Source organism: Poromitra crassiceps (assembly GCF_964638095.1).
Source record: "Poromitra crassiceps genome assembly, chromosome: 22".
Taxonomy (NCBI): Eukaryota; Metazoa; Chordata; class Actinopteri; order Beryciformes; family Melamphaidae; genus Poromitra; species Poromitra crassiceps.
Window position 1 is genome coordinate 24,038,554 of NC_139647.1, and position 19,547 is coordinate 24,058,100.

A 19,547-nucleotide genomic window follows, 5' to 3' on the forward strand; every position below is an offset into this window, starting at 1 on the left:
GTGAATGCGCTTTGGTGGACAATTGATTTACGCCTTTTGTCCCGCGACGGGAGGTAGTAACAGCGCCGGGTTACCTGGCAACCCGCCTCCACTTGAAAGGTCGTCGCAGCGAGCCGGAAAAGGTGCGAATGGTCTGCTCATTCATAAAAAAATTACAGGGGAAATCACCTCATGTAGCACAAAAGTGCAGGAGTGAAAGTAAAAAAAGTAGCCTATACAATCATGACTGCAGGGACGCCAGGAGGAATGCTCCATGCGGTTAGGCTTTATGCTCAAACGATGTTGACATTAGTAGGTAGGCTACAATTAACGGATATAATAATAAGCTTCAGAGGGCTATAGCTGTCTGTGGCGAGTTGGTCTGACTCAGACCAGGTTATTCCCTCTCGAAATCAGCTCTGTGCATTCCCTTACAAAAACTACTAACGTTATTACCGTAGTCATGTGCATTTATAGCCCATACTATTCCCCCGACGAACGTTATGCAGACTGCAGCTGTTTGATATGCGGGCGGTCGTGTATCGTTTCAATTTTAGTAGGACACCATATCGATCTGCCCGCCCACCTTGCGAGTGCGGCGGCGGAGCCCGTTTTGGCGAGTCCGCCCACCATGCGAGTGCACCTATCCTCTCCCAGCTCAGCGGACTAGGAGAAGGAGGGAGGGAAGTATTGTTGTTGAATTAATTTGTTCATCATACAGTAGCCTAGGCTACACTAACCTATGAAAATATTCATTTGGGCTAGGAGGAGCTGGAAATCCCTCCGCTCGCCTTTCAATCCGGGAGCAGAGGATTTCACCTGAAAGTACACCACAGCACGGGAAAGTGGCCGTGCTGCTTGGCTCTGTGTGAAAGCAATTTCTGTGGCGAGGGTGCGAGCTTTGCGGGACTTCTAAACGGCAATTTTTGCGCGATCTGTGTGTGAAAGAGCCTTATGAGTCTACCCTTTAAAATTAGACCAAACATGCCTTCACAAAACATGAGTAAAGGTCCTGAAAATGAGCCTAAAGTAGGATATGCTCCAGCGCCTAGATACCAATTTATTGTAGGGAGTGGTTAACTTAATGTGCTGATAACTGTGACAAAGCTACCACTTAGCAAAGGTTATCATACCAAAATATCATCTATGGACATGTACCTTTTCAAAAAATGTGACTAGATTTTGCCACCTTGAGTGATACCAATAAGTGAAATTTTGGGCTTTGGCATCATGAGTCAGTCAAGTTCAGATGTCTGCTTGGAGGTAGGTGCTATCTCTGAAGCCAGATGTTTGGCTCTTAGGGGCCCTTTACACGAGGACAGTTTCTGAAAGAAACGACACAATAGCGTTTCCTTCACACCTTTTCCTTCACACCTTCTCCCTGTTTACATGAGCGCTGTTAAATTTTTAAAACGCCGTAATGTACATGCCAGGTCGCTAGGTGGCAGTGTGATCACCTTATTCTTTGCCCATACAAGGACGCTTACTGCATGACGTAATTTCACTTTAAACGCGGAAGTAGAGTACACTTTCCGCAGTCATTTAGACTTGCCAAAAAGCTTTTTTCAAGCTAAAAAACCCCCCAAACTGTTAAAGTTTTAATATTTGTCGGGTGAGAATGTAATATATACGTGACCAGTTTATCAGAATAATGCCTATTGGAAATCTTTAACGAGCAGCGAGGACCGGGAGGCTCCTCATTCAGCGCTGGCCAGCTGACTGTGATCTGTCACCCTACTGCTACTGGCAGTGAGAAAACACTGTCGACTGCTTTTGTAACTAACGTTAAATGCCGACCGGGTACAGCCATCGGCTCCTCGCAGCAGTAACGCTATGAACATGTAACTGAAGTTGGCCGCAGTGTAGCTTAATTCTGAGTGTTGCCAAACTTCATTCATACTGACGTATTTGGTTGCCAACTCGCGCACGGCATCGCGTGTGTCGCCTGTGCGGGCACGTCAGAGTTTCTGAAATGTGCCGTTCCAAAGTGATTACATGGAGCGCTCAGCGGGGAGCGTCACCAACAATTCCACTCTGGAGGGTGGTTTTAAAATGTGTCGTTTCCTAAGCGCGAATTCGCCGTCGCCGTCTTAACGGGAGGCACTAACGATACAATAATTCCCCGTTTCCATAGGAAACCGTCCTCGTGTAAAGTGCCCCTTAATGCTCCTGTATCTCCTGCCTGATGGGAGGAGATTGAAGAGGCAGTGTGCCTGATGAGAGTTGTCTGCTGTGATTTTATTAGTCTTCCTGATTCTTCTTGTGGAATAAAGTGATGACAGTGAGGGGAGACTACAGCCGATGATTTGAGATGCTCTCTCCAGCTGGGTCTTCTTGTCCTCAGTGGTTGTGTGACCAAACCAGACAAGCATGGAGAAAGTGAGCACACTCTCAATAGCAGACCTGTAGAAGTGGCTCATGGCTGCTTGACTGACCCTGAAGACAGAAGAGAGGGAGGAGAAAAGGGGGCGGGGTTAAGGGTAGGGGAGGTTGTAAGCTTGTGAGAACTTGTAGCTTTTGAGTAAGGCCAGGTCTGAACAGCCTCAGATGTGTGTGTGTGTGTGTGTGTGTGTGTGTGTGTGTGTGCGCACATGTGTGTGTGTTAGGGCTGTGAATCTTCACTGGCCTCACGATTCGATTCGATTACGATTCAGAGGGCTACGATTCGATTCGATAACGATTATCGATGCATCTCGATGAATTTAAAGCCCCAATCAGTAAGATTTTTGACATTTTTTACTGAAATATAACAGCTTTTTAGTCACAGGACATGGTAGATTGACTTGGAATAGGGAGACCCTCGTCTTTATTTATCCCACACCGCCCTCCATTGGCCAGCACTGGGACTAAGCAGTTTGTCTGTCACGTCCCGTAGCAAGAAAAAAGAAAAAAGAAAAGCATGCGTGCATGTGCTGTACAGCGGAAGCGCTGTGTTCATGAAAACAAGGAAGTAACTCGATTCGGATTTGCTACGAAAATGATGTTTCACGGAACTATGGATTATTATTTCATCACGTGGTGAGTACCCGATGTCACAACATGTACATAGAGCTTTCTGACGCTGTGTTTTGTTGACTTTGAACGGCGATATCGTTATCGATACTATTGCACGCAGAGGGCACAGTTTCTCCAACAGTAAAACTGGGAAAACTTACTGAATGGGGCTTTAAGATGCATCACTTTTTTTCCCGAATACATGATTTTTTTTATCACTTTCTTTTTTCTCACTGTGTGGCTACTTTTAAAATAAAAGTGCATTTAGAATTGCATTGTATTATGATCCATAATTTCACTTAACTTCCATTATATTTTATTTGATTACCGGTATATATATATTTTTTTAATAATCGATTTTTGACATTTGTGAATCGATGCAGAATCGTGCAGGTCCGCATCGCATAATCGATTATTTTTGACACCCCTTATTTGATGAACGCTTAACATTACTGTTGCTGCTGTAATTGTCAACGTTTAGCAGAACCAGAACCTATTCTCAGCCTGTGTAGTAGCCTACGTGAAACATTCATTAACAAAGGCAAATTCGGCCCCAGACGGCGTGTGGCTGGCAACCGTGGGGGCGGGGCAGACATCCCTGGGTTGTGGCTAGATGGGGTCCAGCCACGGATAGAGTGATGCAATTGTTATTCCATTTAATTTGTGTTACTTCTTGTATAGTGTCATGACGAAAGCAAAGATACAACAGGGTGGGATGAAGCCAAGGATACATCGTGTGTGTGTGTGTGTGTGTGTGTGTGTGTGTGTGTGTTTGAAAGACAATGGGACGTCCTGACACCTCTCCACAGCTGCCCCCCTCCCTTGACTAATAAAAAGAGATGGCAAATAGGAGAATTTCCCAGAATGTTGGCGTGTTGCTTTACATATCAAAGGGGAGTGCTGGATCATGGTCTGTTTTCCACTAAGCAATTTGAAATGAATGCATGTTTACATCCTCTAATTAAGTGTATAAGTTCTGCAAGACTATCATTTTGAATCTTGCCTCGTTGATTAACTCGTGTAGGCTGTGGTGTAGGCTTGTGTCATGGTGGGTAGATGGTGTGATGTGTGGACCCAAGTGCAGACAACAGCAGGAGGCGGATGATGAGTAAACCAAAAACTGGGTATATTTAATGAAATAACAGGTAACATAAAGACAGGTAACAGGGACAGAACACACGTGAACTTGATGATGACCAGACAAAGGCTGAGAGGTGAACATGAACCTAAATACACAGAGGGAAGTGATCACACATGGGAAACAGCTGGGTGATTTACTAACAAGACACAGACTGGAGACTAACAGATCTGCTGGACCTAGACAGTGAAACATGAGGAAACATTTTGTATCTTGTACGTCTAAAAGCTGGTGGTCTTTTTGCCCATGATGCCCTCTGCCTTTCATACAGGCATCGTTTGCCTCGGCCAGCTGCTCGCTCCGGCCAAGGAGGCTTTTCACCAGCTGTTCATGTGGAAGACTCTGTTCATGAACCTCCACTGTAACCAGCGGCTACAGGAGAAGCTGCTGGCTCCAGATCAAACCGTATGAACAGTTCATATCACCATTATAGTGATCAAAATTACTATTGTCACGGCATTGTTAAAATGTGCTGGAAAAGTACTGATACACTCAACTGAAATAATTTCACCAAGGCCTGTGTCTGGAGACCTGTGGCCTGTAGTCTCTTAGAACAGACGAGTTGGCTTCCGCAATTTTCAAATGCTTCCGCCATACCATCTGTACTTTGTGGGGGAGAATCATGCACCAACCATATTTGTATATTCAAACTGAGTCAACTCAAACTCATTTCCTCATCTACTCAAGAACAGCCAAATCCACAACTGTAGAGTGGGCATGGCTTCGAAGGTCTGGGCTCCAGACCCAAGAGTACCTGGCTGCAGACAAGTGGGCGGACCTCACCCTCCTCTCCAGACCTATAGGCTATAAACTCCTTGTCCATGGATAACATTTTGATGTTTATTTATTTTATTTTATTAGTTTATTTGGCAGGGACATATACAAAAAAAACATTAAACCCCATAGAGGAAGATATGCTTTGTAACAGATTTAGGCCATAGGCTACTTTCCATCTGGAGCCCCTGTTCTGTTGCACCTTTTTTCTTTTGGAAAAGTAAATGCATGATAGCTGTGGATATACTGGAATTAATTGTTTTATATTCATTGTATTTACACAAAAAAGAAAAGCTCTGTCCAGTAACCTGGAACACTTTTATTTTGAGATGTTTTTGAGTGAGATCGTCCTACCTCATGCAAATGATAAGAAATGTGACATGAATCTTAACACATTCACTGCCAGCCGTTTTTCAATACTGTAGTTAGCTTCTGCCAGAGGGTTTTTTTGAGGATTCTGGCTCATCTTTCAAGAGCCAAGGATTCGTTTCTGTTAGGATTTTGTGAACACACAATATCTCAAAAGAACTAATAGAATGTGTGCTTTCTCTGTCTAAAAGAGTTAGTTTGTAGAGTTAGTAGTTATGTAAGCATTAGCAGTTGAATACAGCATGGTTTCAGCGTCAGAAAATTTATTCTGAGATAAACGGCTTTTTGTGAAATTCGATAGAACAGTCACTTTAACCATTCATTTTTGGCATCAGTAAGACGTCAGACATCTAAACAATAGTTTTGAACAGTAATTTCCTCCATAACAGCAGGAAACACCCCTCTCCTTCAAACTCCTCCCTCCGTGTGTTCTTCTTGGCTGCAGCGGGCGTGTCACAAGCTCGTTTCTGTTGCTGCTGTAACCTCGCGTCACCAGGCTCACTGCTTTGCTGCTGCTGTGCCTGTCTGCTGGCGGCCGCTGGACAAGTGTGGATGGGCTCGCTCGTTTCTTGGGGTTCTGAGAGCTTTGATGAAGCTTTTGCGATTCTGGTCTTATTTATGCTGCGTGTTTCAAAGTGTGTTCCACCCGTAATCTATTATGCAAATTTGCAAAACCCCACCGCCAGCTCCCAAGCGCGAAAGCGTTTTCGCCAATCCATTTTCATGAGAATGGCTTCCTCACACTGCTTTTTGCTTGCCTTCCTCTAGAATGGAGAGCACTGTCGCCACTTAGTGGGTCGGTGGAATGGGTTGTACACGTTCGGTAGCTCCAATATTTTTATAGGAGACGTGGGGGGCATTGATCCACATAGCACCGTCAAAAAAAATTTTTTTTTTTTTTTTGACGTCTCAACTCGTCATTGGCAGTCAACCGTTGGATTTTTTTTTGACGAGTCAACTCGCCATTGGCAGTGAACGTGTTAATTTTCTATTAAAGCAAAGTAAAAAAAAAAAAAAAACTCGGCCAAAATCGGTATCGGCAAGTCAGACTATTCAAAAATCGGAAATCGGAACCGGAATCGGTGCATCTCTACCATTAAGCATTATTTTAGACGGCCGAATGTGGGAGAAAATGAAGCTTCAGCCGGATTAGATGGTGGTGAAGACGAAGATGTAACGTTATCATTAGCTGAAGAAGCTAGCGCTAGCGGGACAGAAGCCACCGCAACAGATAACGTTGAATGCTCCTAATATCCCTTTATTAAGGAGAAACGCATTATTTAATACATTTTTTATCATGCCCCTAAAATTCTTTTTGTGCTCCTAGTTTTTTCAACTTAGGGGCACACGTGCTCCTTCTGAAAATGCTAAGTGACCAGCCCTGACTGTGTATAGCTGCATTCGCCGGATGTAGATGAGACAGTCTGTTTTAAGAGACTATGTGGCCTGTGTCTGGGAGACAACAGGCTAACTTTGCCTGTTGCTAACTTTGGTTATTCACCGTGTTTTTCAAAGTGCTGTAATCACGGTAACACTGTTTTAATTGATTAAAATGTAAAGGCTCATACTAACTGTAAGGAGAATTGTATCAGGGTTTATCATTAAACCCAGAATCATTTCATCCCTACTGTTGCTCCAGGCTCCCTCTCCTCCTCAGCCTTACTGGAGCCAGTGGCTGGTCCTGGATCAGTCTGTCCCCCTGCCTGCCTCTCCTCCTCAGCCCTACTGGAGCCAGTGGCTGGTCCTGGAGCAGTCTGTCCCCCTGCCTGCCATCAAGCTGCCCGCCACACACATCCACACACTCTGGGGTCTGGAGATGAAGCTACTGCAGGCCAAAGATCAAGGTAAAAAAACTCTCTCGTAACGGGACAAGCCCAGTCTTTTATTGTCACACGAACACCACAACACATGCATGCGGCCACAACACACTCATGCTGACGGTGGCCGGTGAAAAGTGTCCTCTGCATTTAACCCATCCAGGCATGTCCTTTCCTCCGAGGGGCAGGCCAGGAGCAGTGGTCGCTTTCTCGTACAGCGCCCGGGGACCAACTTCGGATGTTGTCGTCACTGGTCGGATGACGATGACGATCTGATCTTCTGCATGTTTTTAGTGGGGGGGTTATATACGGAGGAACCCCCTGGGGGAGCACGGGGAGAACATGCAAACTCCACACGGAGAGAAAGGTCCTTACGACGAGATAACCCACCTGGGGCCGGTTGCACCAACTGGTCTTAACTATGCCTGGTCGTAACTCCTACGTCGGTCTTAGTTAAGACCATGGACTTACGCCTGTTGCACCAACACGGCTTACTCTGGTCTTAACTACGCTGGTCATAGCAATGCGCGTTCATGTGAATTGTCGGGGAATGCCCTCTGATTGGCCCACATGTGCCTCGCGCCGTCACCCACTACTGTATGTGCGTCACTACACCCTCCCTCCTCCCACCCCCCTCCTCCTGTGCAAGCCCCGGGGGAAAATGGCGGCGCCCATTAGTATCAGGCAGTCTGAATGAAATTGAATGTAACGTTCCCAATTCTATGTATTAAATTCTAAAAGAATTAACGCCAACATTTGGGAAGGCTAAGCCACACAAGTAGTTAGTTATAATCTAACGTCGTGCTTTCAAAGACGGCGAACTGGCGATGTTACGACGATGACGGTCAAAAAGGTCTCCGCGGAGATCTCTGTTACAGGCAGGCTCTACGCCTCCTCCTGACGAGGCGTAGGAGTTACGCCTGGTCTTAGTGAAAATAAGGCTTAAGTCGTCTTGGTGCAACCGGCGTAGCTGTAGGTCGTAAAGTTACGACCAACTTAGCTTAAGACCAGTGTAAGACCAGTTGGTGCAACCGGCCCCTGGGCAGTAGGCACTGAAGATATGGGGGGGAACACAACCACAGCGCCCACAGTGTCCCAGGCGAGAATCGAACTCAGGACCTTCTGACTGTGAGGCGACAGCTCTACCACTGAGCCACCGTGGTCTGACCCATGGCTTAGAGCAGAGGGGTGCACGCACTATGGTCTGACCCATCTCTTAGAGCAGAGGGGTGCACGCACTATGGTCTGACCCATGGCTTAGAGCAGAGGGGTGCCCCAGGTGCGCTGGATTTGCATTGATCACTGGTATCAGTAGGCTCTTTCACACACAGATTGTGCAAAAATTGCCGTTTAGGAGTCCCGTAAAGCCAGCCGCCTCGCCACAGAAATTGCTTTCACACAGAGCCAAGCAGCACGGCCACATTACCGTGCTGTGGTGTACTTTCAGGTGAAATCCCCTCCTCCCGGATTGAAAGGCGAGCGGAGGGATTTCCTGCTCCTCCTAGCCCAAATGTATATTTTCATAGGTTAGTGTAGCCTAGGCTACTGTATGATGAACGAATTCATTCAACAAGACTTCCCTCCTAGTCCGCTGAGCAGGGAGGATAGTGCACTCGCATGGTTGGCGGGCAGATCGATATGGTGTCCTACTAAAATTGGAACGATACACGACCGCCCGCATATCAAACAGCTGCAGTCTGCATAACGTTCGTCGGGGGAATAACCTCAGACCAACTCGCCACAGACAGCTATAGCCCTCTGAAGCTTATTATTATATCCGTTAATTGTAGCCTACCTACTAATGTCAACATCGTTTGAGCATAAAGCCTAACCGCACGGAGCATTCCTCCTGGCGTCCCTGCAGTCATGATTGTATAGGCTACTTTTTTTACTTTCAGTCCTGCACTTTCTTGATACATGAGGTGATTTCCCCTGTAATTTTTTTATGAATGAGCAGACCATTTGCACCTTTTCCGGCTCGCTGCGACGACCTTTCAAGTGGAGGCGGGTTGCCAGGTAACCCGGCGCTGTTACTACCTCCCGTCGCGGGACAAAAGGCGTAAAACAATTGTCCACCAAAGCGCGTTCACGACTTTCACATCGGAGGTGCTAATCCTATTTTCCGTGCATTTTTCGGCTTTCAAGGCCGGTGTGAAAGAGCCTAGTGACTGCTGATTACCCCGGGCTGAACGGGCTGAACCAGGTGAGGGAAAGAGAATTTCCGTGTTCATCCTTTGAAGTTGTGACGTTATTGACGTATAATATCCCAGTCGACTCAACAGTGTAGTCTCATTTAGCCGTTTGCTAGCTAGCCGCCCGCTTAACGGCACGTAAAAGCTTCAAAACTCATAAAAGTGGTCCTCATGTGTGAAGATGATATTACTAAACACTGGTTCGCGTTTGATTAAGCTTGCGTTGCCCAGAGACCTTATTAGAAGCATCGCGCCAAAAACCCATTCAAAAATCCCATAGGTGAAAACAGTGAAGAACCAGGGGCCGGTTGCACCAACTGGTCTTAACTATGCCTGGTCGTAACTCCTACGTCGGCCTTAGTTAAGACCATGGACTTACGCCTGTTGCACCAACACGGCTTACTCTGGTCTTAACTACGCTGGTCATAGCAATGCGCGTTCATGTGAATTGTCGGGGAATGCCCTCTGATTGGCCCACATGTGCCTCGCGCCGTCACCCACTACTGTATGTGCGTCACTACACCCTCCCTCCTCCCACCCCCCTCCTCCTGTGGAAGCCCCGGGGGAAAATGGCGGCGCCCATTAGTATCAGGCAGTCTGAATGAAATTGAATGTAACGTTCCCAATTCTATGTATTAAATTCTAAAAGAATTAACGCCAACATTTGGGAAGGCTAAGCCACACAAGTAGTTAGTTATAATCTAACGTCGTGCTTTCAAAGACGGCGAACTGGCGATGTTACGACGATGACGGTCAAAAAGGTCTCCGCGGAGATCTCTGTTACACGCCTCCTCCTGACGAGGCGTAGGAGTTACGCCTGGTCTTAGTGAAAATAAGGCTTAAGTCGTCTTGGTGCAACCGGCGTAGCTGTAGGTCGTAAAGTTACGACCAATTTAGCTTAAGACCAGTGTAAGACCAGTTGGTGCAACCGGCCCCAGGAGTGTTGGCATCGATGATTTCTGGACTCGTTCCTGCGGCTCTTAATTGTGCGCTGAGTGATGTCACTCGAGCACTCCATGATGTGATCAGTGATGGTCACTCGAGCAATTGTGATGTCATCAGTGATGCGAAGTTGTGCAAATTTTGTGCTGCATGTGACATGCCAGTAGAGCACGCGAGGCCACCTGCGGTGCGGGAGAGCTGTGAATGCGAGCCCGCATTGCGGCCGAGCTGCAGGGCGGGCGAGTAGCAAGCCTGATTTCTAATAATACAATAAAGTCAATAGGCAAACTTATAAACAACACACATTAAATATGACATGTTGGAAAAGGAGTAGGAAGAAGTATGCAGTTATGTATTCCTACCCAGAAAGTATACCTAGCAGACAGAAGTGAGACAGTACTAGTGTCTGGGTAGTGCAGGTGTTCCCTGCCTCCCAACACAAGGGTTGCAGGTGCAAGCCCCCATGTTACCTCTAGGTAACATGGCTAGGTCTGGCGTACAGGCACATTTGGCCGTGTCAGCGGGTGGGAAGCTGGTGGGGTATGAGTCCTGGTTGCTGCACTAGCGCTTGCTCTGGTTGGTCGGGGTGCCCGTTTGTTGGGTAGGGGAACTGGGGGAATTGCGTGATCCTTCCACACGCTACGTCCTGCGGGTGAAACACCTCGCTGTCAGGTGAAAAGAAGCGGCTGGTGACTGCACATGTATCAGAGGGGACATGTGCCAGAGCCATATAATAGAAGAGTTCCGACATCTCCATTCACTCCAATGGATCAGTTTTTTTCCAGGAAGTAGAAAGTGGAACTCTTGAGTTAAAAAAGCAGCACTGTCGAGTTGCAGCAAAATAGACAGTTTGTGTTGTACTTTGAAAGGGTTTTTCATCCCTTGAATCAAATTGTACATTATCAGCTTTATTTTAGCATGCAAAGGTAGCGCGAGACCCATTCCTCGCTGTTCATTGGCTAATGAGTCTCGCATTTTGGTCCTCCGCTGAGGCCACTCTCTTAATAGAGGACACTAGCATGTGCTAATCTACAACCCTCCCCAGATGGGCAGAGAGGGTGGAGCAACGACCGGGACAGCAGGAGGAATACAGAGCCAAAGTCAACAACACTTCCTGCTTCAGCATGCCTACCAAGGGATTTTCATATACATTTTGTAAAATGCTTATACAAATAGTTTTACTTGGTCAAACCAAACGATTCAGATATATTTAGAAACCAGAGAGACCACAGAACATTTCTCTGGGACGAAAAACACTACTGATTCTAAATATATATATAATATATTAGAACACGGCTCTCTTGAATACTCGATTCTGATTGGTCAATCAACAATATTCACCGGTCATTATTTCTCGACAACCGACCGCTGCTCTGCCACACCTGGATTAATCAGTTGATAAGAGCATTTTGTCAGCAAGCCACTACTAATTAGGCCAACCAGTTGCAGCTGTGGTGTCTTGTGTGCCAATTACGAATGAAACAGCTTTGTCGTTGAAAACGCTATTAAAAAATATATTTGAATAATTATTTTTGTCAGATTATTGAATGATTTAGTTGTAGGCCGTGTTCTAAGCGGGATAATGTATATTGAGGCGGTGATTACTGGGAAATAATGACCTTCAGGTGAACGATTAAGCCCTCCGCTGCGCGTCGGGCTCAATCTTCACCTGTACGAGAAACGCATCAAGCTGAGCGCCCATTGGTTCAACACAGGTGCATCACAAACCCACAGTGAAGTGTAGAAACTTCAATTTGATATCTATTCCAAGCTGTCACTCCATATTTTACATAAATACCACCTGTAATGCGTACAGAAAAATAAAAATAGTGGTTTGTGGTTTGGTGCACATTTAAATAGTTTTATTGTATCAAGCTTAGGCAAGTAGGGATGGGCATTTCTAGCAAAAACACTATTCGAAATTCGCTGGCCAAATTCGAATTTAATTCGAATTTCGAAAAAAAAAAAAAATGTAAAAAAAAAAAAAAAAAATTAATTTAATTTTTTTTTTTTTTTTTTTTTTTTTTTTTTTGTGAGTGAAATGTTGCATTGTCTCCCCTGATTCTAAGTCTACGGCTTTATTAATTAATTTAAAAAGCTTCTGCTGTGGATTTTTAGCTCAAACAAGCATTGCACCACTGAAGTAAAGAACATGTTACATGACATTGACATTTTCGAAAATAAAAAACAGTTTTGACAATCATGAGTGGTTCATTAAATATTTAGTAGGCTCAGGTCTGAGTGCCAAAGGGGTGCCAAAGTCACCCCCTCTCCCTCTTCATGGGATTTCATCCGCCATTCATTTTTCCATAAACCTTGCTTAAAATGCTTATAAAAATTGTTTTACTTGCTCAAACCAAGCGATTTGACTATACTTAGAATCAGGGGAGACAATGCAACATTTCACTAAATTTTTTTTTTTTTTTTTTTTTTTTTTTTTTTTTTCGAATTTCGAATTTCAATAATAAAAGTCGACCTTGATAATAACAACGATTATTCGAAAATTCGAAATTCGATGCCCATCCCTATAGGCAAGTAATAGTAATTATTAGTGATTGTTATTTCCACGATATATGTACATGTATGTTGATATGGAGGCTGATATGCTGGCTATGTATGTAGTGAACATACAATAGTTTATGTCAGTATATAGTGTATATACTGTGTGTATGTATGCATAGATGGATATAACTGATGCTATAGGCTTTGTGGTGGACTAGTTTATTACTGTAATTATTATAATGTATATACCGTATATATTTTATTTCTTTACAGAACCACATACACATGTAAACCACGCCCATGTCTGACCATTGCTCAGTCAAGTAAAAGTCTTGAAAGAAGATAAGTTGTCTGCTTCCGTGTTTTAACAGACACACCTGGAGCGAAGTTTAAATCCAATCAGAACCAGCAAGTTATAGTATCATACAGTCCTTTATTATAGCCTCAACAACAGTACTGTACTTATGTCTATTTAATAAGTAAACGTTGAGTTCTCACTGGGCACGTTTATTCAATGCTGCAACATCATTACACCTAAAACCCCTAGACCGGGTCACAACATGTGGCTTTATAAGTAAATCCCCAACCCATGCGAGTGCGAGCGAAGCGAGCGCGAGCTCGAAAAATTGGGCCGATTCGAAAATTGTGGGCCTGTCTGACACATGGCAGGTAGCTTTTTTGGTCCCAGTCCAGCCCTGCTAGGTAGGTAGGTGCTTCATACTAATGATGTGATTCATGACCAGAGACTTTGACAATCCATCAGTTCCTACATGGTCACTGAAATACCAATACCCTTCAAGGTGGCAAGTGGGCGGGGCACATGAGGTTTATCGCTCTATAAACTAGCAAAGAAACACACAAACACACAAGCGTGCGCACACTCACACACCCGCACACCCACAGCACAGAATACTACAACAGTTACAGAGAAGTGTAATTAGTGAGTTAGAGGCCGAGGCCCAAATCCACTCAAGATTGTTGCTAGCGTAAATCCGAAATCAGTCAACCATTGTTTTCATTTCCACCCATATTATTTGCAGAAACTGTCCAATTTCATTTTCATGATGGTGTTTTGGCGGGGCTCCAGACTGCAAAACCATTTCATCACATTTTTTGCAATCATTGTTCTTGGCAGTGCTACCCAAAACTATAACTGGTCGCACCAGTCAGTGCAAGTGGTATAATGTGTCAGATAATAGGAATCGTTGTAAACTTCCCTTTAGGAGAATCCAAATTCATTTTCATTTGTGAGCGTTTGCATACGGTTTGCCAAACACAACAGTCAATGAATGATCAGTGTCAGGCACTTGTGTGCCTTGAGGCAAGTCCAGGTGTGCTTTGGGATGTTGTGACAACCATACATTATTATTGCAAATAGTCTACATGTACAAAAAGTCACGAGTTAATTTTGAATTGGACTATATCAGTTATTTGTATGCACTCATAGGCAGATTCTATAGCCTAAAGAAATTATTTCAAGGATAACAGAGAAATAATGATGGGGAAACACACATAGAGGCTATTTTGCACAGGTATTAGGTGTGCCTTGAGCTTTTGTCTTGCCCTTTGGTGTGCCTCAGACACACACAAGTTTAAACACCACTGGTCAAGGTAGTTCAGATGTCACCTGCACATACTGTCTGTACACACACTCTTCCCCCATAAGCAACCCAGACATGTTCAATCCAAAGTGACAAGTTATTAAGACACAAGTTGACCCTGGTGCCTCTCTATCTCAGATCTTCTACATTCGATCGTCAAATAGGTCTAATTATTTATTTTTTATAAATACTTGATTCTAATCGGTCCCATTTCCAATTGATTGTAAATATGTAAAGATCAAAAAGTCTTTGATCAACAAAAACAAACATCTAAAGCCTTTAGAAAAGAAAGAAACAAACACTGATTCAACTTGTTTAATCAAGTAAAAAATTACAGGCTCTGAAATTTAATCTCATGGCTGTTCCTGTGCAATGCTAACTGAACCTCACGTCATATTAAGATAAACAGAATTTCTGGCGTGAGGACTCTGGAGACGATGAACCAAGCACACACGGATACACTCCAATTATCGCTCTCCAATGATAGAAGTAGAATTGGCTACAGCCCAGGTGGTGTATGATGGTATATAATCTCTGGTCCTGGATTTGTTTGAAACACAGTCACTGAAGAACTAAATGTAGGAAATGAAATAAATTAACTGACAGTCCTTAAGTCACTTTTGGTGGAGCACAAAGTCCTTCATCGCTTGTGGTAGTGGTAGGGAGTGGACTTGGTTCAGCCGATGTGTGCCCAGCACTGACCAGACTGTGAGGACATCTCTTGGCCTCCAGAAAGACCCTGAGAGCCTCAGTTTCTTCCCCCAGGCTGTCCGCATGATAAATGCAAGACACTAGTAACTGTAGGACGTTGCCATGTTTTTTATTATTTTTTCTAACAATTATTTATGGTTCGATTATGGTATTTTATGCAGGCCGTGTTAGGCTACTGCTTTTTAAATTATTTGGTCTTTTTACTTAGGATACTGTAGGGCTGTGCGATTTTGCCTAAAACTAAAATTGACGATTTTTTCTCTCAAAACTCGATTTTCGATTTCGATTTCGATTTATTATACTATTATACTTCTCTAAACATTTGTTGCCCTGCAGAGCTCTTTTCCCCCCTTTTTTCCATAATTGACAATTTACGCTTTTACTCTGAAGGTAGAACAACTCAACTTCCTGTTTTAGCTTGCCGCTGCTATGCTTAACTTCCTGGCTGTTGCTTGCTAACTTGACACTGGTGGATTTGCGTGTTCCTCCGTGAGATAATTATATTAGTGTCTAAGCGACCACCCGTGCTCGGAGTTATATCTGTACTAGAATAACACAAAGTCACAACAGGAATGCGTGGAACTGCGATAGCAGTTAGGGGGAAATTCAGACACACAGGGACAGGTGAGTCAGCTGAGGCAGCCATGAATACAGCCAATCTATCAGTACTCGGTGGCCTCACGTGTTGTTTTGTTATTATGTGAACTGGCAACGTTTCATCGTCCGGTGATAATGTCTGTGTTTGTGTGCGCGCGTGAGTGTGTTGTGGCAATCGTTATCTTGTAGGCTACAGCCTGCAGTGCAACAAGCTGCTTTTTGGTCGGAGGTGTTGAAATAAGTCCATTGTGCTGCTGTTTTTAGTAGCCAGTAACACAGCCTCTAGAGAGACTTTACACAAGTAGCAGCATGCGTACATGAGAGAGAGCCGCCCCGCGTAAGGTACTTACCCTAGTTAAAGTGAAAATTAAAAAAAAAAAAAAAAAAAAAAAACGATTTTACGATTTTCATTTTTTTAACATCGTCCTAACTAATTAATTCGATTACGATTCAAAATCGATTAATCGCACAGCCCTAGGATACTGTACAATACTGTACAGCACTAAATGGTTAGCACTTTATGATCAGCACTTTATGACTCTTATGTCCTGTGTCTTTTATTGTTATTATTGTTGTTTTCTTTCTTCTTTGACACAGTGTAAAGGCAGAGACCTAATCCTATTTCATTTCACTGCATGTTTTACCTTGTATGACATTGTATGTGACAAATAAACGACCCTTGACCCTTGAGGATCCGCCCTCACATCCAGCTGTGCCTGCTGTGTTTGTCACCAGGGCCGGGTCAGCACCGTGGTCCAGCAGCAGCTGGACGAAGGCCGTGTTGCACCTGTTATTCAGCACCACCTCCAGCAGGAAAGAAGCCACATCACGGGTCAGAACGCCAGCGGCCTGGAGCAGCAGGCGGAAGCAGTCCAGGTGGTTGTGTACAGCACTGATGTAGAGAGGGGTCAGGGTGTCTGAGCCGTGTATGATTCTATTCGGGTCGGCCCCGGCTTCCAGACGGATCCGGACACAGTCCAGGTGACCAAAGCTCACGGCCAAGTAGAGAGGCGTCCAGTAATACTCATCAGCTAGGTCTACCTGTGCTCCCTGTGTGATCAGGTAGTCCACACAGGCAGCATGACCCCACTAGAGCTGTGCATCTTCACTGATCTCACGATTCGATACGATTCGATTATACAAGTCAACGATTCGATTCGATTCGATTATACGATGCATCTCGATGCATCTCCGATGCATCTCGATGCATCACGATGCATCTTAAATCGAGGCATCACTTTTTCCGAAATACATGATTTATTTTTTCTCACTTTCTTTTTTCTCACTGTGTGGCTACTTTTAAAATAAAAGTGCATTTGGAATTGCATTGTATTATGATCCATAATTAAAATAAACAACTGCATGTACTTACATTCTATTTTATTTGATTATTAATTTTTTTTTTTTTTTTTTTTTTTTTTTTTTTTTTTTTTTAATAATCGATTTTTGATATTTGTTAATCGATTCAGAATCGTCCTATTAAGCATCGCGATGCATCTCTGAATCGATTATTTTCGACAGCTCTAGACCCCACAAGGGACAGCCATTCCTTCAGATGTGTCACTGTACCACACTGACTTGTATGCTGTGTCTCAAACAGAAGGTATTATTTGGCCGCAGCTCGGCTGCTGTGTGGCCAATGAGACCAGCATCACTGATGATATCAGATTTATGACATCACTGATGATGTCACAGTGGGATTTATGACATCGCCAATGATGTCACAGTGAGATTCATGACATCACTGGGATTTATGACATCACTGGGATTTATGACATCACTGATTAGGTCACAGTGGGATTTATGACATCACGGATGATGTCACAGTGGGATTTATGACATCCCAGTGGGAAAATCACGGTGCAGAGAAACAGACATCTTACAGACATACTTCCCATCTCTGATTCATTTAAACTTTTTACAACACCAGCAACAGAATTAACTAATGTGAGCCCAGCCTAAAACCCATTAGCCATGATTATGGCGCTACAATCCACAACATTTTGATAGTATTAGTCTCATTATTAATGTTGAATATATTATTGCATATTATTTTAGTAAGCTATCAATTAATAATTATCCAGTCACTGTAATAGCTACTACTGAGACTACTGAATGTGCCACATGATTCAGAGGATGAGGAGCGCAATCTAAGAAAAATCGCAAAAACGTAAACTTTAAAGTTTGATTTATTCAAATGACTCAAATGTACAAAAAGTGTCAAACTCATCATCAACACCAGACACTTGCTATTATGCGTTGATTGTGCACACTATATAAAAAACTAGGGAAAACCATCTCTGTGATGGTAGAAACTATGTGACTGCCAAAAAGTGGCACAAGGCGATTTAACCCTTGAAAAGCTGGTCTGAAAAACGCCATAGGTTGAGGCCACGTCTCATCATAGACAGTCCGCATGTCTGGGAACGCCCACAAAATGTTAAACGGCTGGCGCGCGAGTGGGGTAAAACCGACGATATATCTCATGGGCTGACTCACCAAAAGACGTGCTGCGGCTCTAAACTACAGGTTCGGGGGTTCTAGAGCAGAACACAAGACGTCTGCTCAGATGTGCGTTTACTGCGGTGGTTAAATCCCCGATCGTGTCTGCCTGGGCTGGGCTATCAGCTAAATTCTAACTTTGCTGAATGGATAGAACAGGGGAATTTACCCCACCCTGACCCTGCCCCCAGGCTAACCCAGCGTCTATTGTGGGCGTTCCTAGAGCCTGTATGGGCGTTCCCAGACATGCAGACTGTCTCTATAGAGCCATTTTGGGGATACTGTAGGTTGTGAATTTGAAGTAACTGGTTTTTAACCCTTGAAAAGCTGGTCTGAAAAAGGCCATATAGAGCCATTTTTTGTATATATGGGTAGGTGGACAGTATTTGTGAACATTGATATTTGATACCTTTTTCCTCCCCAAAGTGAAGTACAGTAGCTGGTTTTTCATGCATTTCACAGGTCTATTAGACCATGAGAACCAGTTTTGGCCAGACTGTACTCCACATATTCAGACAGTCTATTATGCCCCTGTTAGTAGCATTAATTGATAACTTCAACATCCTGCATGCTCACCTTTTGATATTTAATTATTAAAATGATGGGTGCTTCTTCCGCTTCCGGTGTAATAGACTGTTTTAACTTGACAAAAAGAACGTCTATGAGGATTTTACAGCAGAGCCATTCTGCTCTCCAGCCGTGTCGTTCGGGTGCTGGGATAACGTAATGCATTGTGGGTAGTCGGCTACTGTGGCTAATGCTAGCGGCTAGCGTAATAGTTACTTTACATGGCAGTAAAACGCCACTAAATGACCAAATTGATTCAACTTTTAACCATTTCGAGTAACACTGTTTCCATACGGACCCCCAGCGTTGGTTAGTTGTTTATAACGTGACTAAGGAAATGGCAAGCTGCAACAATAAGTCATGTTAAACCGGACCTTGTACCCACAATTATTTTTTTTACAGTGGGGCATTCAACAATAAGGTGGATAGGCTAGTGATCATCTCTGACAATCTCAATGAGACTCATGATGGCTGGGCATATTGTAGCAGCAAAGCCACATCAAACCAAGCATCGCAGAGAAAGCTATCCGGCACCGCCGAGGGAAACAAACCGCTATAGCGCTTTGAGGGATTCATCATTAAAAGCTTCCTTTGCAATGCTGACGTTAAAGTTGAAATGATCTTACAAAGTAATTATTTCGTTTGTGATTCAACTCCGAAATTGTTTTAGTGCTTCAGTACAGAGATTTGACTAATCTTGTCAAGGTATTGAGGGAGTCCATATAGCTCTCTTGTTTTGATGAAAGAGTTTTAGCTGATTCCTATTAGGGATGGGCATCGAATTTCGAATTTTCGAATAATCGTTGTTATTATCAAGGTCGACTTTTATTATTGAAATTCGAAATTCAAAAAAAAAAAAAAA

At 43.9% G+C, this 19,547-nt stretch overlaps 1 pseudogene across 1 annotated transcript in view; it reads left to right on the forward strand.

Moving 5' to 3' along the window:
• LOC310796438 (ATP-binding cassette sub-family A member 2-like) overlaps positions 1–19,547 on the forward strand; it is a 106,018-nt pseudogene that overhangs the window by 39,569 nt on the left and 46,902 nt on the right. Inside the window, exons 7-8 of the transcript in view lie at positions 4,383–4,516; positions 6,912–7,098. The product of the transcript in view is annotated as an ATP-binding cassette sub-family A member 2-like (transcript). The remainder of the gene's footprint in view (positions 1–4,382; positions 4,517–6,911; positions 7,099–19,547) is intronic.